Genomic DNA, 25428 nt, shown 5'->3' on the forward strand with positions numbered 1-25428 from the left:
TCATAGGTACACTTCAACTATGACAGACAAAATGAGGGAAAAAAATCCAGAAAATCACATTGTAGGATTTTTAATGAATTTATTTGCAAAGATTTCTGGCTCTCACAGACCTGTAACTTCTTCTTTAAGAGGCTCCTCTGTCCTCCACTCGTTACCTGTATTAATGGCACCTGTTTGAACTTGTTATCAGTATAAAAGACACCTGTCCACAACCTCAAACAGTCTCACTCCAAACTTCACTATGGCCAAGACCAAAGAGCTGTCAAAGGACAATCAGGGATAAGATTGTAGCCTGCACAAGGCTGGGATGGGCTACAGGACAATAGGCAAGCAGCTTGGTGAGAAGGCAACAGACTGGGCAATTATTAGAATATGGAAGAAGTTCAAGATGATGGTCAATCACCCTCGGTCTGGGGCTCCATGCAAGATCTCACGTCGTGGGGCATCAATGATCATGAGGAAGGTGAGTTATCAGCCCAGAACTACACGGCAGGACCTGGTCAATGACCTGGAGAGAGCTGGGACCTACAGTCCTCAAGAAAACCATTAGTAACACACTACACCGTCATGGATTAAAATCCTGCAGCGCACGCAAGTCCACCTGCTCAAGCAGCGGATGTCAGGCCCCGTCTGAAGTTTGCCAATGACATCTGGATGATCCAGGAGGAATGGGAGAAGGTCATGTGGTCTGATGAGAGCAAAAATAGAGCTTTTTGGTCTAAACTCCACTCGCGTGTTTGGAGGAAGAAGAAGGATGAGTACAACCCCAAGAACACCATCCCAACCGTGAAGCATGGGAGGTGGAAAGCATCATTCTTTGGGATTGCTTTTCTGCAAAGGGTACAGGATGACTGCACCGTATTACATGGGGAGGATGGATGGGGCCAATGTATCGGCGAGATCTTGGCCAACAACCTCCTTCCCTCAGTAAGAGCATTGAAGATGGTCGTGGCTGGGTCTTCCAGCATGAACAACGACCCGAAACAACACAGCAGGGCAACTAAGGAGTGGTGCCCGTAAGAAGCATCTCAGGTCCTGGAGTGGCCTAGCCAGTCTCCAGACCTGAACCACAATAGAAAATCTTTGGAGGGAGCTGAAAGTCTCCGTATTGCCCGCGCGACAGCCCGGAAACCTGAAGATTCTGGAGAAAGATCTGTATGGAGGAGTGGGGCCAAAATCCCTGCTGCAGTGTGTGCAAACCTGGTCAGAACTACAGGAAACGTATGATCTCTGTAATTGCAAACAAGGTTTCTGTACCGAAAATTACAGATCTGCTTTTTTCTGATGTATCAAATACTTAGTGCATGCAATAAAATGCTAATTAATTACTTAAAAACTCATACAACATGTGATTTTTCTTGATTTTTGTTTTAGATTCCGTCTCTCATAGTTGAAGTGTACCCCAGATAGAAATTACAGACCTCTACATGCTTTGTAAGTTAGGAAAACCTGCCAAAATCGGCAAGTGTATAAATACTTGTTCTCCCCACTGTTATATATATATGGGGCAAAAAAGTATTTAGTCAGCCACCAATTGTGCAGTTCCCCACTTAAAAAAGAGAGAGAGGCCTGTAATTTTCATCATAGGTACACTTCAACTATGAAGACAAAATGAGGGAAAAAAATCCAGAAAATCACATTGTAGGATTTTTAATGATTTATTTGCAAGATTTCTGGCTCTCACAGACCTGTAACTTCTTCTTTAAGAGGCTCCTCTGTCCCCACTCGTTACCTGTATTAATGGCACCTGTTTGAACTTGTTATCAGTATAAAGACACCTGTCCACAACCTCAAACAGTCTCACTCCAACTTCACTATGGCCAAGACCAAAGAGCTGTCAAAGGACACCAGAACTAAATTGTAGACCTGCACAAGGCTGGGAAGACTGAATCTGCAATAGGTAAGCAGCTTGTTTGAAGAAATCAACTGTGGGAGCAATTATTAGGAAATGGAAGACATACAAGACCACTGATAATCTCCCTCGATCTGGGGCTCCACGCAAGATCTCACCCCGTGGGGTAAAATGATCACAGAACGGTGAGCAAAAATCCCAGAACCACACGGGGGGACCTAGTGAATGACCTTGCAGAGAGCTGGGACCAAAAGTAACAAAGCCTACCATCAGTAACACACTACGCCGCCAGGGACTCAAATCCTGCAGTGCCAGACGTGTCCCCTTGCTTAAGCCAGTAACATGTCCAGGCCCGTCTAAAGTTTGCTAGGGAGCATTTGGATGATCCAGAAGAAGATTGGGAGAATGTCATATGGTCAGATGAAACCAAAATATAACTTTTGGTAAAAACTCAACTCGTCGTGTTTGGAGGACAAAGAATGCTGATTGCATCCAAAGAACACCATACCTACTGTGAAGCATGGGGTGGAAACATCATGGTTTGGGGCTGTTTTTCTCTGCAAGGGACCAGGACGACTGATCCGTGTAAAGGAAGAATGAATGGGGGCCATGTTACTCGTGAGATTTTGAGTGAACGTGGCTGGGTCTTTCAGCATGCAATGATCCCAAACACACCGCCCGGGCAAACGAAGAGTGGCTTCGTAAGAAGCATTTCAAGGTCCTGGAGTGGCCTAGCCTGTTGCCCAGCAACAGCCCCAAAACATCACTGCTCTAGAGGAGATCTGCATGGAGGAATGGGCCAAAATACAGCAACAGTGTGTGAAAACCTTGTGAAGACTTACAGAAACGTTTGAACCTCTGTCATTGCCAACAAGGGTATATAACAAAGTATTGAGATAAACTTTTGTTTATTGACCAAATACTTATTTTCCACCATAATTTGCAAATAAATTCATTAAAATCCTTCAATGTGATTTTCTGGATTTTTTTTTTCATTTTGTCTGTCATAGTTGAAGTGTACCTATGATGAAAATTACAGGCCTCTCCATCTTTTTAAGTGGGAGAACTTGCACAATTGGTGGCTGACTAAATACTTTTTTTGCCCCACTGTATATACACCACATAATGCATATATGAATGTGCGGTAGGATGGGTTGGCAAAGGAGCAAGATAAATAAATAAATACAGTATGGGGATGCGAAGTTGGATGGGATGTTTACAGATGGGGACTATGTAACAGGTGCAGTGACTGGGAGCTGCTTCTGACAGCTGGTGCTTAAAGCTAATGAGGGAGATATGAGTCTCCAGCTTCAGTGATTTTTGCGTTCGTTCCAGTCATTGGCAGCAGAGAACTGGAAGGAAAGGTGGCCAAGGAAGAATTGGCTCTGGGGGTGCGGTGAGATATACCTGCTGGAGCGCGTGCTACGGGTGGGTGCTGCTATGGTGACCAGTGAGCTGAGATAATGCGGGGCTTTACCTAGCAGAGACTTGTAGATAACAGTGAAAAAGTGAAAATAGGTTTTTAGAATTTTTTGCAAAATGTCCTAAAAATACAAAACTGAAATAGTTTATTGATGTAAGTATGCACACCCTTTGCTATGAGCTTCAAAATTGAGCTCAGGTGCGTCCTGTTTCCATTAATCATCCTTGAGATGTTTCTGCAACTTGATTGGAGTCCACCTGTGGTAAATTCAATTGATTGGACATGATTTGGAAAGGCACACACCAGTCTATATACTGTAAGGTCCCACAGTTGACAGTGCAACTGTGTGTGTGGTACTTCAGGGGACTGGCCACAACAGCTGGCCTAAGATGGCCATGGGGAACAGCAGGCAGACTCATACCACAGAGGGTGCTCCCTGTCAGATTACATCTTTGTTGCATCATTTCTTCCCTCTTTCTCTCACTGACGATAGGCTTCTATTTGAGGGGACCTCTCCTCCCCCTCTTCTCCACCGACAGCATGACAACTCAATAAAAGAGGTCATTAACAATTTCAAGGCCAATGAATAATGAAGGTTCCTTGAAGATTCACTCATTCGTTTTTACCTTGGTTTGTCAAGTTAATTACCTCAGAAAGGTTGAGTTGCCGGTTTCCTTCATTTTCGTCTGACATTTGAGCTGGATGACAGCTTTGGTGAATAAATAACAAATCTACCTGAAGGCATTTAGCCAAATACTGGCTGGCTAACCATGCCATGAAGAATGGTAGGTAACGTAATCTATGATATTATGGCTAATATTAGCTAGCGGACAATTGACAATCTCCATACTGTACACCGGTGTTCTAAAACGAACAACTTTTAGTTAAAACATCAAGGTAAATTACATTGGATTAATTTGTTTAATTCTCTTCATTCCACCTGCACTGAGCAACCCTGTAATTCCTCTTCTAGAATCCCTGCGAGAGCAGTGTCGACACAGCCCTTACATCAACCCCTGGGCCTTGGTAGATGGAGTCACCTGTAGCGCTGATCTGCTTGGGCCATTTATATTCAAGGTTGAATAGTAGCAGAGTGTAATATGCATAACCAGTGTCTCAGCACTAATGAGACTCCTGGTCCTAGACCTTAATTGGATCGCTTCACCACAGTCCCTTATTGATATTTGCATGCCACAGTTCATCATGATAAGTAATGAGAAGATTATTCACTGGTGGTAGCCAATCGCAAACTCCATCTGTGAACTGAGCGAGTCCTGTCCTAGGCTATGGATCCCAAAGGCAATGGAGAGGAATGGTGTAGCTATCACAATGACGAACACACACCTCTAAAATACAATCTGCTTTTAGTGTCCTCTCTCTTTCAGGCGTGTTCACAGATTGCAGTAGATCGAACACAGTCTTGAAATAACATTGTAATTCTCTACCCCCTTTCAAAGGTACCGGCTTTTCAGCACACTTCAATTACATCTCTTTTACATAGCAAACCAGAGCCCACCTCTTCTGGAGAGAAAGGAAATGTCAAACAGGACGTGCCTCACAGGAAGAAAATCAAAATGCGCACAAACAGATAATGTAAAGATTAAGTCTGGCGAGCCCAGGTATGGGCTGAGATCCCTGTGTGTGTGTTAAATTGTATTTGTCATTGGATAGGTGGTGGATAGAAGAGCTCACCACCACACAAACCATTCTAGAAACACTCGGTGATTCAACAAGTGCCTGTGAAAAGACTGATAGCATAGGGGCCTAAAATTGTGTCTTAGGCTCCAATTCTATTATGAGCAGGAAAAAGGTAAGCTTCACTGCGAATGATCTAAGAATGTTAAAGGCTGCAGGTGTAGTTTTGCAGTGAGTTTTTTTAAATTTGATTTGTGATTGATTTAATTGATGCGTTTTAAATTCTTACTCGACACTCTCAGCATGTTGACCAGTGCCTAAAAACCAGGGAGATGATGAGAAACCTAAACTATTCATTAAGAACACATTCATCCTGAATGGAAAATTGCTAAGTACTTATTTAAAAGAGCTTACAGATGGCACTGCTCCTCTGGGCATCAGGGCAGGCGGACAGTTTGGCAAACGTTCTGAGGAAATATTACATTTTCCCTATTCACAGTTAAGTTAATGGTTATAATGCACCTATTATTACATGGATACATGTTGAAGCAAACATCTACCGCCGTCCCACCCACCACCACAACCACCTGTATGCACTGTAATCATATTGATGAACGATTACTGCAGGATTGATGACCTATTCATTTTCTACCTTTCTAACCTGCTCAAAGCAACTCATTTACAGAACATGTACTGATGGTGGTTGCTGAGTAACACTGTCTTTCAGTGTTCAATGAGAGGCGTGGATGGAATAGAATCATTCCTGTACTTTTTAGACTGTTTAGCTTCCTTGAAAGCCTTGACACTTGAGTTGACTCTGCACTCTGAATTCATAAATATTTTCCTGTCCTCCTTGCATGCTTCTTAGACTAGTTCTGGTGACTTGAATACAGTTCCATGGCTTAGACTTTTTATCCATTTATAAAGCCACGACAGTCATGCTGATGCCTCCCCTGAGGGGTCTGAACCTGAAACCTGATTCTAGTTTCCTAACTGCTGCGCCACACCACAACACTGTTTTACTAATCCTCTGAAAGTTTGCTCTGACGATATGTCTCTGCCTAGTGGCTTGGTGTAGAATGAGTCCTAGTTGAGATGCAGCAAAACAGGCTTGATAGTCATCTCCAAACACTTTCTTTTAGATTAATGATTGTTTTACTCATTATTAAAGATATTAACTACTGATTTGTTTGTTCCTCATGCAGCTACGGAGATACAACGGGCGCCCAACTGTTAGAGAGCTGCTCTCTGTTAACCTGAACAGCGAGGCGAGGCGGGAAGACACCCAGAGCAGGATTTGACACCTCACTGAATCTCATTACCATAAAGCAGAGAATAGAAAAAAGCCAAACACTTCCGCTGCATGAAATCTACAGTAGATCAGAAGCCTGAACAGCCAGATGTGCCATATGTCTCACCAGAGTCCTGTTGATCTGGTCACAACACATTACATAAACACAAGGCAAACACATTCGCGTCACCCACATCAATATTGATCATATTTATACAATATGAAACACAGAAACATCAATCGTATTGACACTAGTTATCTGTCTATCCACTCGATGTGGGTCTCTTGTGTGTGACTGAATCTTGAGTGACAACTCCATCTTTTAAGCCCTCTCCCTTCTGGTGTGCCCTGCATGGTCTCTGGGAGTTGCAGAAGGAACTTGGCTGTGGCTCCTGCTGCCTGGCCTCCACCGTTTTATCTAATCACTCAGACAAGGCCCGGCTTCAGGCTCCCTGCCCCAGCGCTACAGTAGCTAACGGCAAGGTGAGACAAGCACAGCCAGAGCCATATCCCATAGAATAGATGATCTAGCTATTGGACATCCAGCTCCTCTCATTCGCTTTCCCCCCTCCAACTAGTCCTCGTTTAGTCTTTCCTCCCTCCAACTAGTCCTCGTTTAGTCATTCCCCCCTCCAACTAGTCCTCGTTTAGTCTTTCCCCCCTCCAACTAGTCCTCATTTAGTCTTTCTCCCCTCCAACTAGTCCTCGTTTAGTCTTTCCCCCCTCCAACTTAGTCCTCGTTAGTCATTCCCCCCTCAACTAGTCCTCGTTTGTCATTCCCCCCTCCAACTAGTCCTCGTTTAGTCATTCCCCCCTCCAACTCTTCCTCGTTTAGTCTTTCCCCCCTCCAACTCTTCCTCGTTTAGTCTTTCCCCAGTTGCCCTCTTATTTATTAGATTAGATTTTGGAGATTTCGTCAACAATTTTAAAAAGTAACCAAACTGGTCAACCAACCTAGTATTTGAAAGAATATAAATAGTTAACATAGTTTTCTAACTTTCTCGCAAACATTTGTGGAAAGATCTTTTATTTTATTGTCCAGAATGCATGCATTAGTCCAATTGATCTTACTAGTGATTGATGGGTGGTTATCTTTTTCCTGCAGTGGGCTAAATATRGGCCACACAGAGTGTTTCTTGGTAGTTGAAACAAATCTACTTTGAAACAAAAGTTTACAACTCACACAAATGGTTATGGGCTTAAAACAAATACGACACCTGTGCCATGTCAGGTATAGAGTTTAAATGTATTACATTGCGTTTGAATCCCAAAATTACACTGTATATACGTCATAGAAGACTGAAATATAACCAAACCATTTGACATCAGATTTTCAGCTGGTTTTTTAAGTAATGTTTATTATTTATGAAATTATGAAAAATATGAATAACATCCCACCCGTAAGGCCACTAGGTCATTTGACTGCAGGAAAGGGATATCCAGTATGATGTATACAGAGATCAACAGAAAGAGCACCAACGTACAGGTTAAGAACTGCTGTAATAACTTACATACTAGCTACCTACCTAACCTACTAAGTGAGGAGAGATACAAGGTCACGGTAAAAGTTTGAGTTTTTGCTCTCAAGCCCTACAGTACATCTTCTCTTACCTCAGTGGCTAAGAGCCCTTCATCTCACTCTACTGTATAGTGTGATATGTTGCATCAGTAATCTCTCCACCTCTCTTTGTGTCTTATTGGCCCGGGGTAGGTAGGCTTCAAAGCAGGGCTCTCAGAGACGAGAGCAGGAGGAGGAGGCCTCCCTGGCATGTTTCCTTCTGATGGTCTGGCAGGCACTAGACTTTCAAAGCAAAGAGAGGTGGGCATGGATGAACGGCTGTTCAACTCTCTTTCCCTCCTCAGTAGTGCACCTGGATGGAAGTTGGAATAACGGACCACAGGTTACTACTGATAAGTTGGGAAAACTTTTCAGAGAGTGGTGGTCGTTGGGCCTTGATATTTTTATATATGACATAGGAAGTATGACTTGATCTCAGTGTTTATTTCTTAAGTAATTATTGTGTTTTTGTTGAAGACACAAAGTGATCTGCATTGAAGAGCAGAATCAGTGAAAAACCCCAGCGGTTAATGAATGATGTTGTTGTTGTTCCAGGTTTAGGACCGTGGCAGAGTAAGGAGCACCAAAACTGTCCCAGGTGAAGCAGCACCTGATGCTCTATCCATAAATTACAACCAAATGTATTTTTTGGCACACTTGAATCTGAACCGTGATGCTCTTGCCTTTTAACAATCAGTACTAGGTTGATATATGACCATTTCTGAGAATACTGTTCTCAAATAGTTCTCAAATAGATTTCCATTTTTGTCATTGAGTATTGAGCTGCAGTTCTAAGTCCTAGTGGCTAGCACTGTGAGCTTGGTGAAGACAGTCACTCAGCTGTGTTCAGTGGTGTAAAAATACTTATGAAAAAATACTTAAAAGTACTACTTAAGTTGTTTTATTGGGTATTGTACTTAACTGTACTGTTTATTTTCTTGACAACTTTTACTTCACTAAAGATTGTTTTGATCACGCGGAATGGGAAATGTTCCGGGTAGCCTCGGAGAATAACATTGATGTATACATGGACACTGTGACTGAGTTCATGAGGAAGTGTATAGGGGATGTTGTTCTCACTGTGACTATTAAATCCTACCCAAACCAAAAACCGTGAATAGATGGCAGCATTTGTGCTAAACTGAAAGCTCAAACCACTGCATTTAACTACGGCAAGGTGACTGGGAATATGGTTGAATACAAACAGCGTAGTTATTCCCTCTGTAAGGTAATCAAACAGGAAAAACGTCAGTATAGAGACAGTGGAGTCACAATTCAACGGATCAGACACGAGACGTATGTGGCAGGGTCTACAGACAATCACGGATTACAAAGGGAAAACCAGCCACGTCGTGGACACGTCGTGGACACGTCGTGGACACGTCGTGGACACGTCGTGGACACTAGCTAAACACATTCTTCGCCGGCTTTGAGGATAACACAGTGTCATCAACGCTGCCCGCTCCCAAGGACTGTGGGCTCTCGTTCTCTGTGGCCGATGTGAGTAAGACATATAAGTGTGTTAACCCTCACAAGGCTACCAGCCCAGATGCCATCCCAAGTCCTCAAAGCATGCACAGACCAGCTGGCTGGAGTGTTTACGGACATATTCAATCTCTCTCTATCCCAGTCTGCTGTCCCCACTTGCTTAAAGATGTCCACCCCTGTTCCTGTACCCAAGAAACCAAAGGTAACTGAACTAAATGACTATCGCTGCACTCATGAAGTGCTTTGAGAGGCTAGTTAAGGATCATATCACCTCTACCTTACCTGACACCCTAGACCAACTTCAATTTGCTTTCCGCCCCAAAAGATCCACAGACGATGCTATTGCCATTGCACTGCACACTGCTCTATCCCATCTGGATAAGAGGAATTCCTATGTAAGAATGCTGTTCATTGACTATAGCTCAGCCTTCAACACCATAGTACCCTCCAAGCTTATCATTAAGCTCGGGGCCCTGGGTCTGAACACTGCCGTGTGCAACTGGGTCCTGGACTTCCTGACGGGCCGCCCCCAGGTGGTGAAGGTAGGAAACAACACCTTCACTTCACTGATCCTCAACCCAGGGGCCCCACAAGGGTGCGTGCTCAGCCCCCTCCTGTACTCCCTGTTCACCCATGACTGTGTGGCCACACTCATCTCCAACTTAATCATCAAGTTTGCAGACGACACAACCATAGTAGGCCTGATTACCAACAATGACGAGACAGCCTACAGGAAGGAGGTGAGGGCCCTGGCAGAGTGGTGGCAGGAAAATAACCTCTCCCTCAACATCAACAAAACGAAGAAGCTGATTGTGGACTTCAGGAAACAGCAGAGGGAGCACGCCCCTAACCACATCACCGGGGCTGCAGTAGAGAAGGTGGAAAGCTTCAAGTTCCTTGGCGTACACATCATTGACGATCTGAATTGGTCCACCCACGCAGACAGTGTGGTGAAGAAGGTGCAACAACAACATTTTATAGACACACAATTGAGAGCATCCTGTCGGGATGTATCACCGCCTGGTACGGCAACTGCACCATCCGAAACCGCAGGACTCTCTAACGCATCACCGTGGGCACACCGCCTGCCCTCCAGGACACCTACAGTATCCGATGTCACAGGAAGGCCAAAAAGATAATCAAGGACATCAACCACCCGAGCCACGGTCTGTTCACCCCGCTTTCATCCAGAAGGCGAGGTCAATACAGGTGCATCAAAGCTGGGACAGAGAGACTGAAAAACAGCTTCTATCTCAAGGCCATCAGAATGTTAAATAACCATCACTAGCCGGCTACCACCCGGTTAATCAAACCTGCACCTTAGAGGCTGCTGCCCTACATACATAGACATGGAATCACTGGTCACTTTAATAATGGAACACTAGTCACTTTAATAGTGTTAACACACTGCTTTACTAATTTCATATGTATATACTGTATTCTATTCTACTGTAWTTTAGTCAATGCCACTCCGAAATTGCTCATCCTAATATTTATAAATGTCTTAATTCCATTGTTTTACTTTTAGATTTGTGTGTATTGTTGTGAATTGTTAGATATTACTGCACTTTTGGAGCTAGGAACACAAGCATTTCGCTACACCCGCAATAGCATCGCTAAATATGTGTATGTGACCAATACAATTAGATTAGATTTGAATTGATCAAGTGAAAATCCCTGGTCATCCCTGCTGCCTCTGATCTGGCGGACTCAATAAACACAATTGCACCGTTTGTAAATGATGTCTGAGAGTTGGAGTGCACCCGTAACTATCCGTATATATAAAAAAAAACTAGAAAATGGTGCCTTCTGCTTTGTTAATATTCGGAATTTCAAGTGATTTATACTTTTACTACTTTTGATAGGTAAGTATATTTTAGCAATTACATTTACTTTTGATACTTATGTATATTTAGAACCAAATACTTTTAGACTTTTACTCAAGAGGAATTTAGTGAGTTACTTTCACTTTTACTTCATTTTCTATTACGGTATCTTTACTTTTACCCAAGTATGACAATTGGGTACTTTTTCCACCACCGGCTGTGTTCAGTGGGACAGCCAGCCTTATCTCCTTATTGTTCTCCTTCATGAGAATAGATGAAACAGTGCAGTGATGTGCAGACAATGCTACTGAACAGAACTAGGCCTCGTCTCCTTTTCTCTCCTTTCCTGAGTGAGGAACTGGGTCTTCAGGCCTCGTCAGCATGCTTGAATTTGAGCACGTATCCATGGCCGAACTCTAAGAGCCAGGGAGAACATTTCAGCATGGCACCGCTGTGGAATGGCAATAGGATGCAGCAAGGATGTGTATGAGGATTACTAATGTAGAATGTCTAACATCCATTCCAATACCCTGATGATTACTGTATAAAAGACAGACAACACTTACTCTCTGGAGTAAGTGAAAACGTTTCATATCTGTCTCGAAAGTTGATGTGTTATAAATGCAGGGTATAGAAAAGGAATTGGCGTGCTAAACTCAAATATTTGTAGTGAAAAAAAGTATTTGCGTGCCTGGTTCAAAAGGTATATATTTTATGAAAAGAAAAACCCACACTCACTGGAATATTCTATTAAGTTTTAACGTGTTTTTTTTTTTTGCAGAAGAGGTAAACGGACGTGTCTCGGCCACAGCCTTCATCAGCATTAAAAAATACATTAAATATTCCAGTGAGTGCAGGTTTTTCCTATCTTAAAATACATTCAAGTAATAAAATATACACTACTCTCAGGTTATCAGAGCTAATTGTGACATCTGATGAGACAAGAACACAGTAAGCTGTATTTGTGCCGTAAGTCTTACTGACAGGTAAAAAAAGTATATATATATATATATATACAGTTGAAGTCAGAAGTTAACATACACCTTAGCCAAATACATTTAAACATTTAAGTTTTTCACAATTCCTGACATTTAATCCCAATAAAAATCCATGTTTTAGGTCAGTTAGGATAACCACTGTATTTTAAGAATGTGAAATGTCAGAATAACAGTAGAGAGAATTATTTATTTCTACTTTTATTTCTTCCATCACATTCCCAGTGGGTCAGAAGTTTACATACACTCAATTAGTACTTGGTAGCATTGGCATTAAAAGGTTTAACTAGGGTCAAATGTTTTGGGTAGCCTTCCACAAGCTTCCCACAATAAATTGGGTGAATTTTGGCCTATTCCTCCTGACAGAGTTGGTGTCACTGAGTCAGGTCTGTAGGCTTCCTTGCTTGCACACGTTTTTTCAGTTCTGCCCACACATTTTCTATGGGATTGAGGTCAGGGTTTTGTGATGGCCACTCCAATACCTTGACTTTGAATGGCTGCCACCTCGCGACAGCCCCCGTGCCTTCACGGTTGGGATGGTGTTCTTCGGTTGCAAGCCTCTCCCTTTTTCCTCCAAACATAAACGATGGTCATTTGGCCAAACAGTTCTATTTTGTTCATAAAACCAGAGGACATTTCTCAAAAAGTATGATATTTGTCCCCATGTGCAGTTACAAACGCTGAGTCTGGCTTTTTTATGGAGGTTTTGGAGCACGTCCTTGCTGAGGCCGGCTTAAGGTTATGTGATACTTTTGTACCTGTTTTCCAGCATCTTCACAAGGTCCTTTGCTGTTGTTCTAGGATTGATGTGCACTTTTTGCACCAAAGTATGTTCATCTCTAGGAGACAGAACGCATCTCCTTCTCAGCAGTATGACGGCTGCGTGGTCTCGTGGTTTTTATACTTGTGTACTATTGTTTGTACAGATGAACGTGGTACCTTTAGGCGTTTGAAATTGCTCCCAAGGATGAACCAGACTTGTGGAGGTCTACAATTTTGTTTTCCTGAAGTCGTGTGATTTCTTTTGATTTTCCCATGAGTGAAGCAAAGAGGCACTGAGTTTGAAGGTAGGCCTTGAAATACATCCAAAGGTACACCTCCAAATGACTCAAATGATTGTCAATTAGCCTATCAGAAGCTTCTAAAGCCATGACATACATTTTATTGGAATTTTCCAAGCTGTTTTACAAGGCACAGTCAACTTTGTTATGTAAACTTCTGACCCACTGGAATTGTGATACAGTGAATTATAAGTGAAATAATCTGTCTGTAAACAATTGTAGGAATAATGACTTGTGTCATGCAAAGTAGATGTCCTAACAGACTTGCCAAAACTAGTTTGTAACAATACATTTGTGGTGGTTGAAAAAACGATGTTTAATGACTCCAACTAAGTGAATGTAAATCCTACTACTTCAACTGTAACATATAGATATACAGTGGGGAAAAAGTATTTGATACACTGCCGATTTTGCAGGTTTTCCTACTTACAAAGCATGTAGAAGGTCTGTAATTTTGATCATAGGTTACCTTCAACTGTGAGAGACGATCTAAACAAAAATCCAGAAATACATGTATGATTTTTAAGTAATTAATTTTGCATTTTATTGCATGACATATAGTATTTGATACATCCAGAAAAGCAAAACTTAATATTGGTACAGAAACCTTTGTTTGCAATTACAGAGATGCATACCGTTTCCTGTAGTTCTTGACCAGGTTTGCACACACTGCACCATGGATTTTTGGCCCCACTCATCCTACAGACCTTCTCCAGATCCTTCAGGTTTCGGGGCTGTCGCTGGGCAATACGGACTTTCAGCTCCCCTCCAAAGATTTTTCATTGGGTTCTATTGGTACATGCTTTGTAAGTAGGAAACCTGCAAAATCGGCAGTGTATCAAATACTTGTTTCCCCACTGTATATATGTAACGTAGTAAAATTCAAGTAAAACATTTACATTCTGAATGATAATGTCAAGCCACCAGAAAATGAAATATAGTGGGAGTACCATCCGAAGATTAAACTCTAGTCAGATAACAATGAGGAGTTTGTAGGGTTGCTCTCGATTTAAATGTGAACAGCCAGTCAGCCAGAGGAGAAAGTTTCCAGGAGTTTGGGGTGTCTTAGTTCAACCGTCTTATACTGATTTATTTGCGCAAAGGCTGGGAGTTAGAGGGCTGAGGAACCAGCCCAGGGGAGAGCAGGCGGGTCATAGTGATGTTACGTAACTTCCCAGCCCTGCACAGCCTCTGGTGTAGCACCAGGCCCAGGTTGGGAGGATTTAGCTCTAATCCACAGATTGGGGGAGATTTGCAGGTAGACAGGATGGAATTCTTATTTGATGTCTTTCTCTTTCAGAATATCACACCCTCACAGCGACAGCTGGCTGGGCTGGCACCTTCACAGTGACAGCTGGCTGGGCTGGCACCTCACAGTGACAGCTGGCTGGGCTGGCACCCTCACAGCGACAGCTGGCTGGGCTGGCACCCTCACAGCGACAGCTGGCTGGGCTGGCACCATCACAGTGACAGCTGGCTGGGCTGGCACCCTCACAGCGACAGCTGGCTGGGCTGGCACCCTCACAGCGACGACGATGTTCACCCTGAGACCATTTGTTGGGGGGGGGGGGGGTGGGGGGGTTGAGTGGGTTGGCAGGTGTTCTGTGAATAATGTGAAAATATTTAAGTTTTACAACACAATTGCGCAACAACAGTGAATGCTGTCCTGAAAGCCCATCATAAAACACAGACAGGATGTGTGTTTTTTTTCTCTCAGAACAGTCTCAATTCCTCAGGGCATGGACTCTACAAGGTGCCCAACGCATTCCACACGGATGCTGGCCCATGTTGACTCCACCAATGCTTCCCACAGTTGTGGGCTGGATGTTTTTATGTGTTGGACCATTCTTAATACACAATGGAAAACTATTGAGCATGGAATAACCCAGCACAGTTGCAGCTCTTGACACAAACCGGCAGTGGTGGAAAAAGTGTCCAATAGTCATACTTGAGTAAAAGTAAAGATACTTGAAAAGAAAATTACTCAAGTAAAAGTGAAAGTTGCCTAGTAAAATACTACTTAAGTAAAAGTCTAAAAGTATTTGGTACTTAAGTATCAAAAGTAAATGTAATTGCAAAATTGTTCTTTTGAAACTTAAGTATAAGCATAAATCATTTGAAATTCCTAATATTAAGCAAACCTGACGGAACGATTTTCTTGATTTTTAAATTTACGGATAGCCAGGGGCACACTTCAACACTCAGACATCCGTTACAAATGAAACATTTGTGTTTAGTAAGTATGCCAGATCAGAGGCAGTAGAGATGACTGGGGATGTTTTCTTGATAAGTGTGTGAATTAGACAATTTTCCTGTCCTGCTAAACATTCAAAATGTACTTTTGGGTGTCAGGGAAAATGTAATGAGTAAAAATGTAATTATTTTCTTTAGGAATGTGGTGGAGTAAAAGTAAAAGTTGTAAAAAACAACAAACAAAACTAAAATAGTAAAGTAAAGCACAGATACCCCAAAAAACTACTTAAGTAGTACTTTAAAGTATTTTGTCTTGCCCATTCAACCTCTGAATGGCACATACACAATCCATGTCTCGAGGCTTAAAAATCACTTTTTAACTTGTCTGCCCTTCATCTACACTGATTGAAGTGGATTTAACAAATTACATCAATAAGGGATCACACTTTCSACCTGTATTCACCTGGTTAGTCTATATCATGGAAAGAGCAGGTGTTCCTAATGTTTTGTACACTCAGTGTATATTCATGTAGGAACACATGGGAAATGTCAAATTTTGAAGTAATTACTAATTAATTTTGTAATTAAGGTGTCAGATGATATGAGTTGGGATCACCCCAATCCCAGTGCATGCAGATAAAGCTGTGGCTGAGGATACTGAGAATAAAATAGCCTTCTACAGACCAGACTCCTGAACAACAGCAGGTGTGGGGAAGGGTAGAGTTCACACTTTATGATTGCTTAATTCTGTGGTTCTTTGTAGCTCGGTAGTTGGTTCTAGCTTGGTAGAGCATGGTGCTTCTACTGAATCAAATCAAATCAAATGTATTTCTAAAGCCCTTCTTACATCAACTGATATCTCAATGTGCTGTACAGAAACCCAGATTAAAACCCCAAACAGCAAGCAATGCAGGTGTAGAAGCAAGTACTGCCAGGATATTGGGTTCAATTGCCGGGACCAGCCAGATATAAAATCTATGCACGCCTGACTAAGTTGCTCTGTGTAAATGCATCGGCTGCGTGGCTTACATATTATTTGTGCCCCTGTAAAAAAACAAAAACTCTGATATTCTATATGCATGCAATGAAATATGCAAACTATGAGTAAAGGGTGCATGAAGCTCATAACCATGTAAAGCTTTTTCAAAATTGTTAATGTTTCAGAGTGTCAGCTCAATAACGTGGTGTAAAGTGCTTGGAATTTTTCTTTCAACCTTTGTCACTTTTACCGAAAGGTGTTTATTTTTTCCTTTTTTCTTTTTTTCCCCTCACAAAGGTGTTGCATCCTCTCAGGCACAGATATTAATAAACCATGCATCTTTGGGATTATTCATGTATTTTTATACCTTCCCCTCTCTCTGTCGTTCTCTCCAGTGCTGACGGAGGTGACAATGAGGAAGTCATCTGAGCAGCGGCCCGCATTGGGACGGTAAGGCCACTGTAATGGGGCATGCACTGCACGTTGGGCCTGCCATGGAAAATAAAGTTAACCAAATCACAGTTCACTCTGGCCCTGCATGCAATCAGTCAGTGGTGTCTCTCTGTCTGGGCCCCTGCCTGCCTGTCTATCTGTCTGACTGACTGTCTGTCAGGCCCTGACAGCTGCCTGGGTGGTTAAATGTGCAGAGATCAGTGGTTGTCAGAGCACATTGTGTGACAGCCTTTAAACAAGCTCTTTAAATTAGTTCCATGGGTGGCAGAGCATTTGTGTTGAGTCCTTAGATGCACGCACTTGCACGCACGCAAGCAAGCACACAAGCAATCACACACACGCGTGCGTGCGCACACATACACACACCGCCAACCACTATTTCCACCTTGCACTCACTGCCACCATCACCCAGACTCAGTGATTACATATCATTAGTGTGTCTCTTGAGTGACACTCAGGTCTGTCTGTCACCCAGGCTCTCCTCTAACTCACTCTGGAGGAATAGAGGACCCTAGGTCTCAGACCACTTTACATCCAAACTTCAATAGAAATGGATTGACCTGGTGGTACAACATCATACATATCATGCAATATCAGGAAATTGTTTTAATTTAAAGTCTAACCCTTAAAGTCTAACCCATCGTAACTTTAGTTATCTTTCTCCACAGACGATGATGAAAGACAGTGATGGCAGAGATAAAATAGAAGCAGCTGATGACCAAGCAAATCCTCTTGCATCGTAACTAGCCAACAAGGCAATCTCAGAATGAATCTGCCGTCATTAAGCCTGTTCAAATGTCCTTAAATTCTAACTCCAAGTGGTCTCCATAATCTAGGATTACAGCTGGTGGAAAAAAGGGAAGAGGCAATCAATCTTCTTTAAGGCGTTTAATCTTTTATGAAATAGACTGGATTATTTCCTTGGGTTAGGTTTTCATGGCCAGGCTTAATTCCCCAAGAGTTTCAGTGCCAGCTAGCCCTGAGCAGCACAGCACTCCTCCCTCCAGCTCCTCAACTCCTTCTTATTCTGCACCAGGGGCTGCTTGATTTATAGATATCATTTGACCCGTTAAGGCAACAGTCTACCAAAAGTCCAAGATTAAGTGCCAATGTCTGGGCTGACAGGGGTTGGGTTCCTGCTGCTAATTTTACATGATCTATGGTGATAATACTGCTTCTCCAGGTACTGCTGTACATAGGGGGTCAACCAAGCACTGCCTCTACCTTTACCACTAACCGTCAAACGATCATTACAGCCCTGCTTGACACACTTCAAACCTGGAAGGAGAATAATAGTGTCTCATACACATGCAGTGAATCCCAAACCAGCACCTCGCCGCTAACAAGTCAGTCTAAGGGCCAGTTGTGGCAAGGGGATCAAATAAATCCATCAAGCTAGGACACATTTGTGACTTAAATGATGCAATTCATGTTCAACATTTAAATAATAAAACGAACATGAAATTCAAATGACAAAATTCCCCCTGTCGTTTTACAAGATATAAACCTCAGTAACTGTCACGCTCGTCGTGGGTGGAAGAAGAGGAGGACCAATGCGCAGCGTGGTAAGTGTCCATATTGTTTTAATAAGAATACTGAACACTGAACAAAAACAATAACACGACAAACGAACAGTCCTGTACGGTGAAGCAAAACACAGAACAGAAAATAATCACCCACAACACACAATGAAAATCAGGCTACCTAAATATGGCTCCCAATCAGAGACAACGACTGACACCTGCCTCTGATTGAGAACCATACTAGGCCCAACACATGGAAATCTAACAACAGAACAAAACATAGAAAAACAACATAGAATGCCCACCCCAACTCACGCCCTGACCAAACTAAAATAAAGACATAAAAAAGGAACTAAGGTCAGAATGTGACAGTAACAGTTTAACATTTAATTTGCGGTTTTGAGGAAGCTACTGAAAATATAGTTTTCCAAGCTACCATTTACTTCACACTAGAAGAAGTTTAGATAGTATAGCTACCAAAATGGAAAATTAAGTTAACTTAACTAAAGTTACTTTGAAAAAGCACTACATTCAAATTTTTTGGGGAAAAAAAGTCATATTTAATTATCATCATATGGAAATGTCATAGACTACAATTGCAAGAAAAGATCACTTTCGGGTCATATGTTAACAGAATGTGTAATTTAGCCTATTAAACACAAAAACTATGTTTAAAGTCTGATGACGGGGGGGTGGGACTGTTGTCCTTTTCACCCTTATTTTATTTTAGCATATAAGTAGTGTGTCGCTCCAACAGTTAACTACATCACAAAAGTAATTAACAACTGAAAACACAACCTACATTTTAATTTAGTTCAACTGCCATCAAGCCACTGCTACTGTCACGCCCTGACCGCAGAGAGCCTTTTTATTTCTCAATTTTGTTAGGTCAGGGTGTGATTTGGGTGAGCATTCTATGTTCTATATTTCTTTGTTTTTGGCCGAGTGTGGTTCCCAATCAGAGGCAGCTGTCTATCGTTGTCTCTGATTGGGAATCATACTTAGGCAGCCTGTTTTGCCACCTTAGTTGTGGGATGTTGTCTTCGTTTAACGCATGTATAGCCTTACGGAGCTTCACGTTTGTTTTTGTTGTTTGTTTTGTTGGCGACATTAAAATAAAGAAAAATTGCACCTTGGTCCGGTCATTTTCAAGACGACGTTCGTGACAGAACATCCCACCACAAGCGGACCAAGCAGCGTGGCCAGGAGGGGCAGACAGAGTGGAGGACATCATGGACCTGGGAGGAGGTGATGTCAGGACACGAGAGCCTGCCGTGGAAGCAGTCATAGGCAGCAAGGAAGGCAGAAGCAGAGAGAAAAGGGGACCAGCGTTACACAGGGTCACGGCTGGCAAGGAAGACCGGGAAGCCACTCGAAAAAAAATTGGCGGAGCTAACTCCCCTAGCTCACGGTAGGGAGCGTGGTACTGGTCAGGCACCGTGTTATGCGGTGACGCGCACAGTGTCTCCGGTGCGCGTTCACAGCCCGGTGCGCTCTGAGCCAGCTCAGCTCAGCTCAGTGTCGTGCTAGAGTGGGCATCCAGCCAGGACGGATTGTGCCAGCACAGCTCTCCTGGTCTCCGGTGCACCTCTTCGGCCCAGGGTATCCTGCGCCGGCTCTGCGCACTGTGTCTCCGGTGCGCAATCACAGCCCAGTGCGTCCTGGGCCTGCGCTCCGCATGTGCTGGGCCAAAGTGGGCACCAGATCTCCATTGCTCCCCCACAGCCCGGTTCGACCTGTGCCTACTCCACGGACCAGGCCTCCAGTAGGTCTCCCCAGCCTGGTGAGTCCTGTGCCTGCTCCACGGGCCAGTCCGGGGCCTGCAGCGAGGGTTCCCAGTCCGGGGCCTGCAGCGAGGATCCCCAGTCCAGGGCCTGCAACGAGGGTCCCCAGTCCGGGGCCTGCAGCGAGGTTCCCCAGTCCTGTGCCTGCTCCACGGGTCAGTTCGGGGCCTGCAGCGAGGGTCCCCAGTCCGGGGCCTGCAGAGAGGGTCCCCAGTCCTGGGCTGCAGCGAGGTCTCCAGTCCGGGGCCTACAACGAGGGTCCCCGTACGGGGCCTGCAGAGAGGTTCCAAGTCCGGGCCTGCCAGCGTAGGGTTCCGTCCGGGCCTACAACGAGGGTCCCCAGTAACGGGGCCTGCAGAGAGGGTCCCCAGTCCGCGGGCCTACCACGAGGGTCCCCAGTACGGGGCCGCAGAGAGGGTCCCAGTCCGGGCCTACAACGAGGGTCCTCCAGTCCGGGGCCCTACAACGAGGGTCCCCAGTTCGGGGCTACAACGCGGGTCCACAGTCCGGGGTCGGCGACGAGGTTCCCAGTACGGGGGCCTGAGCGAGGGTCCCCATCGGGGCCTACAACGAGGGTCCAGTCCCGGGGTGGCGACGAGGTTCCCACAAGTACGGGGCCTGCAGCGAGGGTCCCAGTCGGGGCCTACAACGAGGGGTCCCCAGTCGGGGTCCCGGCGACGAGGTTCCCCCAGTACGGGGCTGCAGCGAGGGTCCCAGTCCGGGGCCTACAACGAGGGTCTCCAGTCCGGGGGCTACAACGAGGGTCTCCAGTCCGGGGCCTACAACGAGGGTCTCCAGTCCGGGGCCTACAACGAGGGTCTCCAGTCCGGGGTCGGCGACGAGGGTCTCCAGTCCGGGGCCTACAATGAGGGTCTCCAGTCCGGGGTCGGCGACGAGGTTCCCCACACCAGAGGCGCCACCAAAGTCATTTTCAAGACGACGTTCGTGACAGCTACATTTTATTAAATTGCTAGTTAAACTATATGTAGTTCACTACTCCATAACACTTCATTTATATTTTACTTGAGTCATACTTTGAAATCAGACAAACAAATAAAGGATGTCAAATTGCGTAAACTGACTTCTGCTGTGAAGCCTGCAGTGTTGCTGGCTTGGTCCAAGTGGCTATCGGTGGGTCAAATTAGCCCCTACATCCTCCATCATTTTCACTCCCTCAACTTTGGGACACCTGTGTATATGGCGGAGGCGCACATTAACAAGAAAAATTGACGACAGAGGGGAAGATTTGGGTTTCAACCATGCTGTCCACTTTCCACTGATTGTGCAGTAGGGATTGATTGTGGATGTTATGGTTTTCCTGTTCAGTTTGATATGCTGTGACACATCTTGCCACCTTCTCAAATCAAAGTACATTTAGATACAAATTTTGTACAGTAAAACATCACTTCATTTAAAGGTGCTACACATGCTCTGAAGTTCAGTGTGTGTGTGTGTGTATGTGCGTGTGCGTGACGTGTCTGTCAGTGTGTGAACGGGCATTTGTGAGCATGCTTGAGCGCATGGCTGTCTGTATGTTTATGTGTGCCTGCGTGTGTTTACAGGGTTAAGAAATAAGTAGAAGAGAGAGAGAGAGAGAGAGAGAGAGAGAGAGAGAAGGATGGAGGAGACAGAAGTGGGGGAGTGGGGGATGGATGGAGGCAGTGCCTTGAAGTTGATGTGGCACACAAGGATGTCATTAAGATGCATGGTGTGTCAGAGACTGGAGCCTCCTCCTGGTCAAACCCATCTGTTATTGTCCACTCTCCTAACTGCTCATGATAACCATTGTGGCAGCACTACACCAAAGACACCCTCTTCATTAAACTGCTAGGCCAAATCCCCTTTTACCTAATGAGACTTTTAACTCCGGTCTTATTGTCCACAGTATCTCTTTTCATTTCACTCATCCTCTTTTTGATAGATCTTGATCCTAAATATCTAAATGTTCATGTAAAATGATTACAGACTTTCTTACAGTTAAGGATGTGTTGAATCATTTGTTGATGTTTGAATAGCTAAACTCAGACCTGAGATCAGTGATCAGTGAGAGAAGTCTATCCACTGGGGAGATCTACTGTGAGACTTAATCTAATGCACTGTTACCTTGCACCTTGAATGAGATTTAATCTAATACACTGTTACCTTGTGCCTGGAATGAGATCCATCACATCAGGAATAATGAGAAGTGTGATGGTTAAGTATAAATACATGCATCTGCAATGGAGAACAGTAAAATATACATTGCATTCAGTTGTTAGCCACTGGACGTTGTTTGCATGACATTCTGGAGTCTCTGTTGTGGTACTGGTACCTGACATTCTGGAGTCTCTGTTGTGGAACTGGTACCTGACATTCTGGAGTCTCTGTTGTGGAACTGGACCCTGACATTCTGAGTCTCTGGGTTGTGACTGGTACCTGAACATTTCTGGAGTCGCTGTTGTGAAACTGGATACCTGACAGTTCGTTGGAGTTCTCTGTTGTGGAACTGGTTACCTGACATTCTGGAGGCCTCCTGTGTTGGTACTGTGTACCTGACATTCTGGAGTCTCTGTTGTGGAACTGGTACCTGACATTCTGGGAGTCTCTGTTGGTGGAACTGGTCCTGACAATCTGGAGCCTACGTTTATGGTGCTTGGTACCTGACAGGTCTGGAGTCTCTGTTGTGGAACTGTACCTGACATGTTCTTGGAGGGCTTCTGTTGTGGAAACGTGGGTACCTGACATCTGGAGTCTTGTGGCTGGAACTGTACCTGACATTTGGAGTCTCTGTTGTGAACTGGTACTGACATTCTGGACCAGTCTCTTTGTCGGTACTGGCTACCTGACATTTCTGGAGCTCTCTTGTGGAGACTGGTACCCTGACATTCCTTGAGTCTCTGTGTGGAACTGCGCTACCGACATTCTGCAGTCTCTGTTTTGACTGGTACCTGCATTCTTGGAGCTCTGTTGAGAACTGGTAACTGGAACATTCGGTAGTCTCACTGGGCTCGTTGTGGACATTCGATCCTTGTGGTGCGACCTGAACATTCTGGAGTCTTCGGTTGGAACTGTACCTGACATTCTGGAGCCTCTTGCTGTGGTACTGGTACCTGGACATTCTGGCAGCTCCTCTGTGACTGGTACCTGACCATTCTGCGAGCTCTGTTGTGGAAACTGGTACCTGACATCTGGAGTCTCTGTGTGTGGTACTCGGTAACCTGAACACATCTGGAGCTCCTGTGTGCGTTAAGTGGTACCTGACCATTCTGGACCGTCTGTTGTTGAAACCTGGTACCGACATTTCCTGGAGTCTCTGTTGTGGAACGTACCTGACATTTCTGAGTCCTTCGCTTGTGGACTGGTACAACTGACATTTCTGCAGTCTTCTTTGTGGATACTGGTACCTGACATTTCTTGGACCGTCTGTTTGTACTCGGTACCTGACATTCTGGAGCCTCCCTGCTGTTGTGACTGTACCTGACATTCTCGAGTCTCTGTTGTGGGAACCTGTACCTGACATTCTGAGTCTCTGTTGAACTTGTACCTGGACATTCTGGAGTCCTCCCTGTTGAACTGTGTACCTGACATTCTGGAGCCTCCCTTGTGCGTACCTGGTACCTGGACAGTTCTGGAGTCTCTGTTGTGGGAACTGGTACCTGACATTCTTGGAGCCTCCCTGGGTGTACTGGTACCTTGAACATTTGGAGTCTCTGTTGTGGACTGGTACCTGACATTGCTGGAGCCTCCCTTGTGGTACTGTACCTGACAATCGGAGCTCCCTGGTACTGGTTACCTGACTTCGGGGAGTCTCTGTTGTGGAATGGTAACCTGACTTCTGGAGCCTCCCTGTGTGGTACTGGTACCTGAACCATTCTGGGGTCTCTGTTGGTGGAACTGGTACCTGACATTATGGAGCCTCCTTGTGGTACTGGTACCTGACAATCTGGGAGCCCCCGTGGTACTGGTACCTTGACATTCTGGATCCTCCGGTTGTGGTGCTGGTTCCTGACATTCTGGATCCTCAGTGTTGGCTGCTGGTTCCTGACATTCTGGATCCTCCGGTTTGTGGGCAGGTCCTGACATTCTGGATCCTCCGTGTGGTTCTGGTACCTGGACATTTCTGGGATCCTCCGTTGTGGTCCTGGTAACCTGACATTCTTGGATCCTCCGTTGTGGGTGGGTGGTTCTGACATTCTTGATCCTCCGTTGTGGTGCTGGTTCCTGACATTCTGGATCCTCCGTTGTGGTGCTGGTTCCTGACATTCTGGATCCTCCGTTGTGGTGCTGGTTCCTGACATTCTGGAGTCTCTGTTGTGACTGGTGCTGGTACCTGACATTCTGGCTCCTCTGTTGGTTCTGGTTCCTGAGACTCTGGAGCCTCCATTGTGACTGGTGCTGGCATCTGCAAGGCCTTTGATTTAGTAGCTGCATTACACGAAAACATATCAAAAGGCCTCTATTAAAAATGATTATTTAACCTTTACTTAACAAGGCAAGTCAGTTAAGAACAAATTCTTATTTACAATGACGACCTACCCCAGCAAAGCCCTAACCCAATTGTGCACCGCCCTATGGGACTCCCAATCACAACCGGTTGTGATACAACCTGGAATTGAACCAGGGTCTGAAGTGACACCTCTGGCACTGAGATGCCTTAGACCACTGCGCCACTCGGGAGCCCCCTCTTACATAGGACCAATCAAATGAGGCTCTTATAGCTAGGACCAGGAGTCACATAAAGTGACAGGAAATGTGTTACTATCAGTGAGGCACAGCCACAAAGGCATTCAGGAGAGGATACCTTGGTTTGGTAATCTTTGCCAAAAGAGGGTAGAGGGATATTTAACATGAGTGCTTTGAAGAACAGAGAGGATTTTCTCCTGTGAGACTTCTGAAGCATATTACTTTGTGACTTGATTAGCATCCTGTCTCATTATAAATGCATGCTAGGACCTCTTTGAAACTCCGGGTAAAACATGATCACATTTATGGTATTTCAAGGGGAAGAGATTAAAGGTCTGGTCACATATAAAAGAGGCGTATAGGACACGTTCTTAACATCACACTAAAGACGTCGCACACTTACGTACGTCTGGAAGAAACGAGTGCTGCTATAATCTGCAATTAGCAAAATAATGCTTATGTGGTGAAAAATGCTTTCAAATGGGGGAAAAAAACTCTGAAAATAATTTGTGAAGTTTGCAGAGTCGTTTAAATAACGCCTCTGTTGCCATGGGTGTCTTGCGACCCTCCTGATGGTGTGTGTGGGTAGGCTCACAGAACTGATGTCACCGGATGTGCCCAATATCTCTGCCATGCTCCACTCTCCACACAGTCTGGGGAGAGGGGGAAATGACCTCCCTTGGCTGCGACTGAATTAAAAACAAG

Source organism: Salvelinus sp. IW2-2015, unplaced genomic scaffold, assembly GCF_002910315.2.
Source record: "Salvelinus sp. IW2-2015 unplaced genomic scaffold, ASM291031v2 Un_scaffold859, whole genome shotgun sequence".
Taxonomy (NCBI): Eukaryota; Metazoa; Chordata; class Actinopteri; order Salmoniformes; family Salmonidae; genus Salvelinus; species Salvelinus sp. IW2-2015.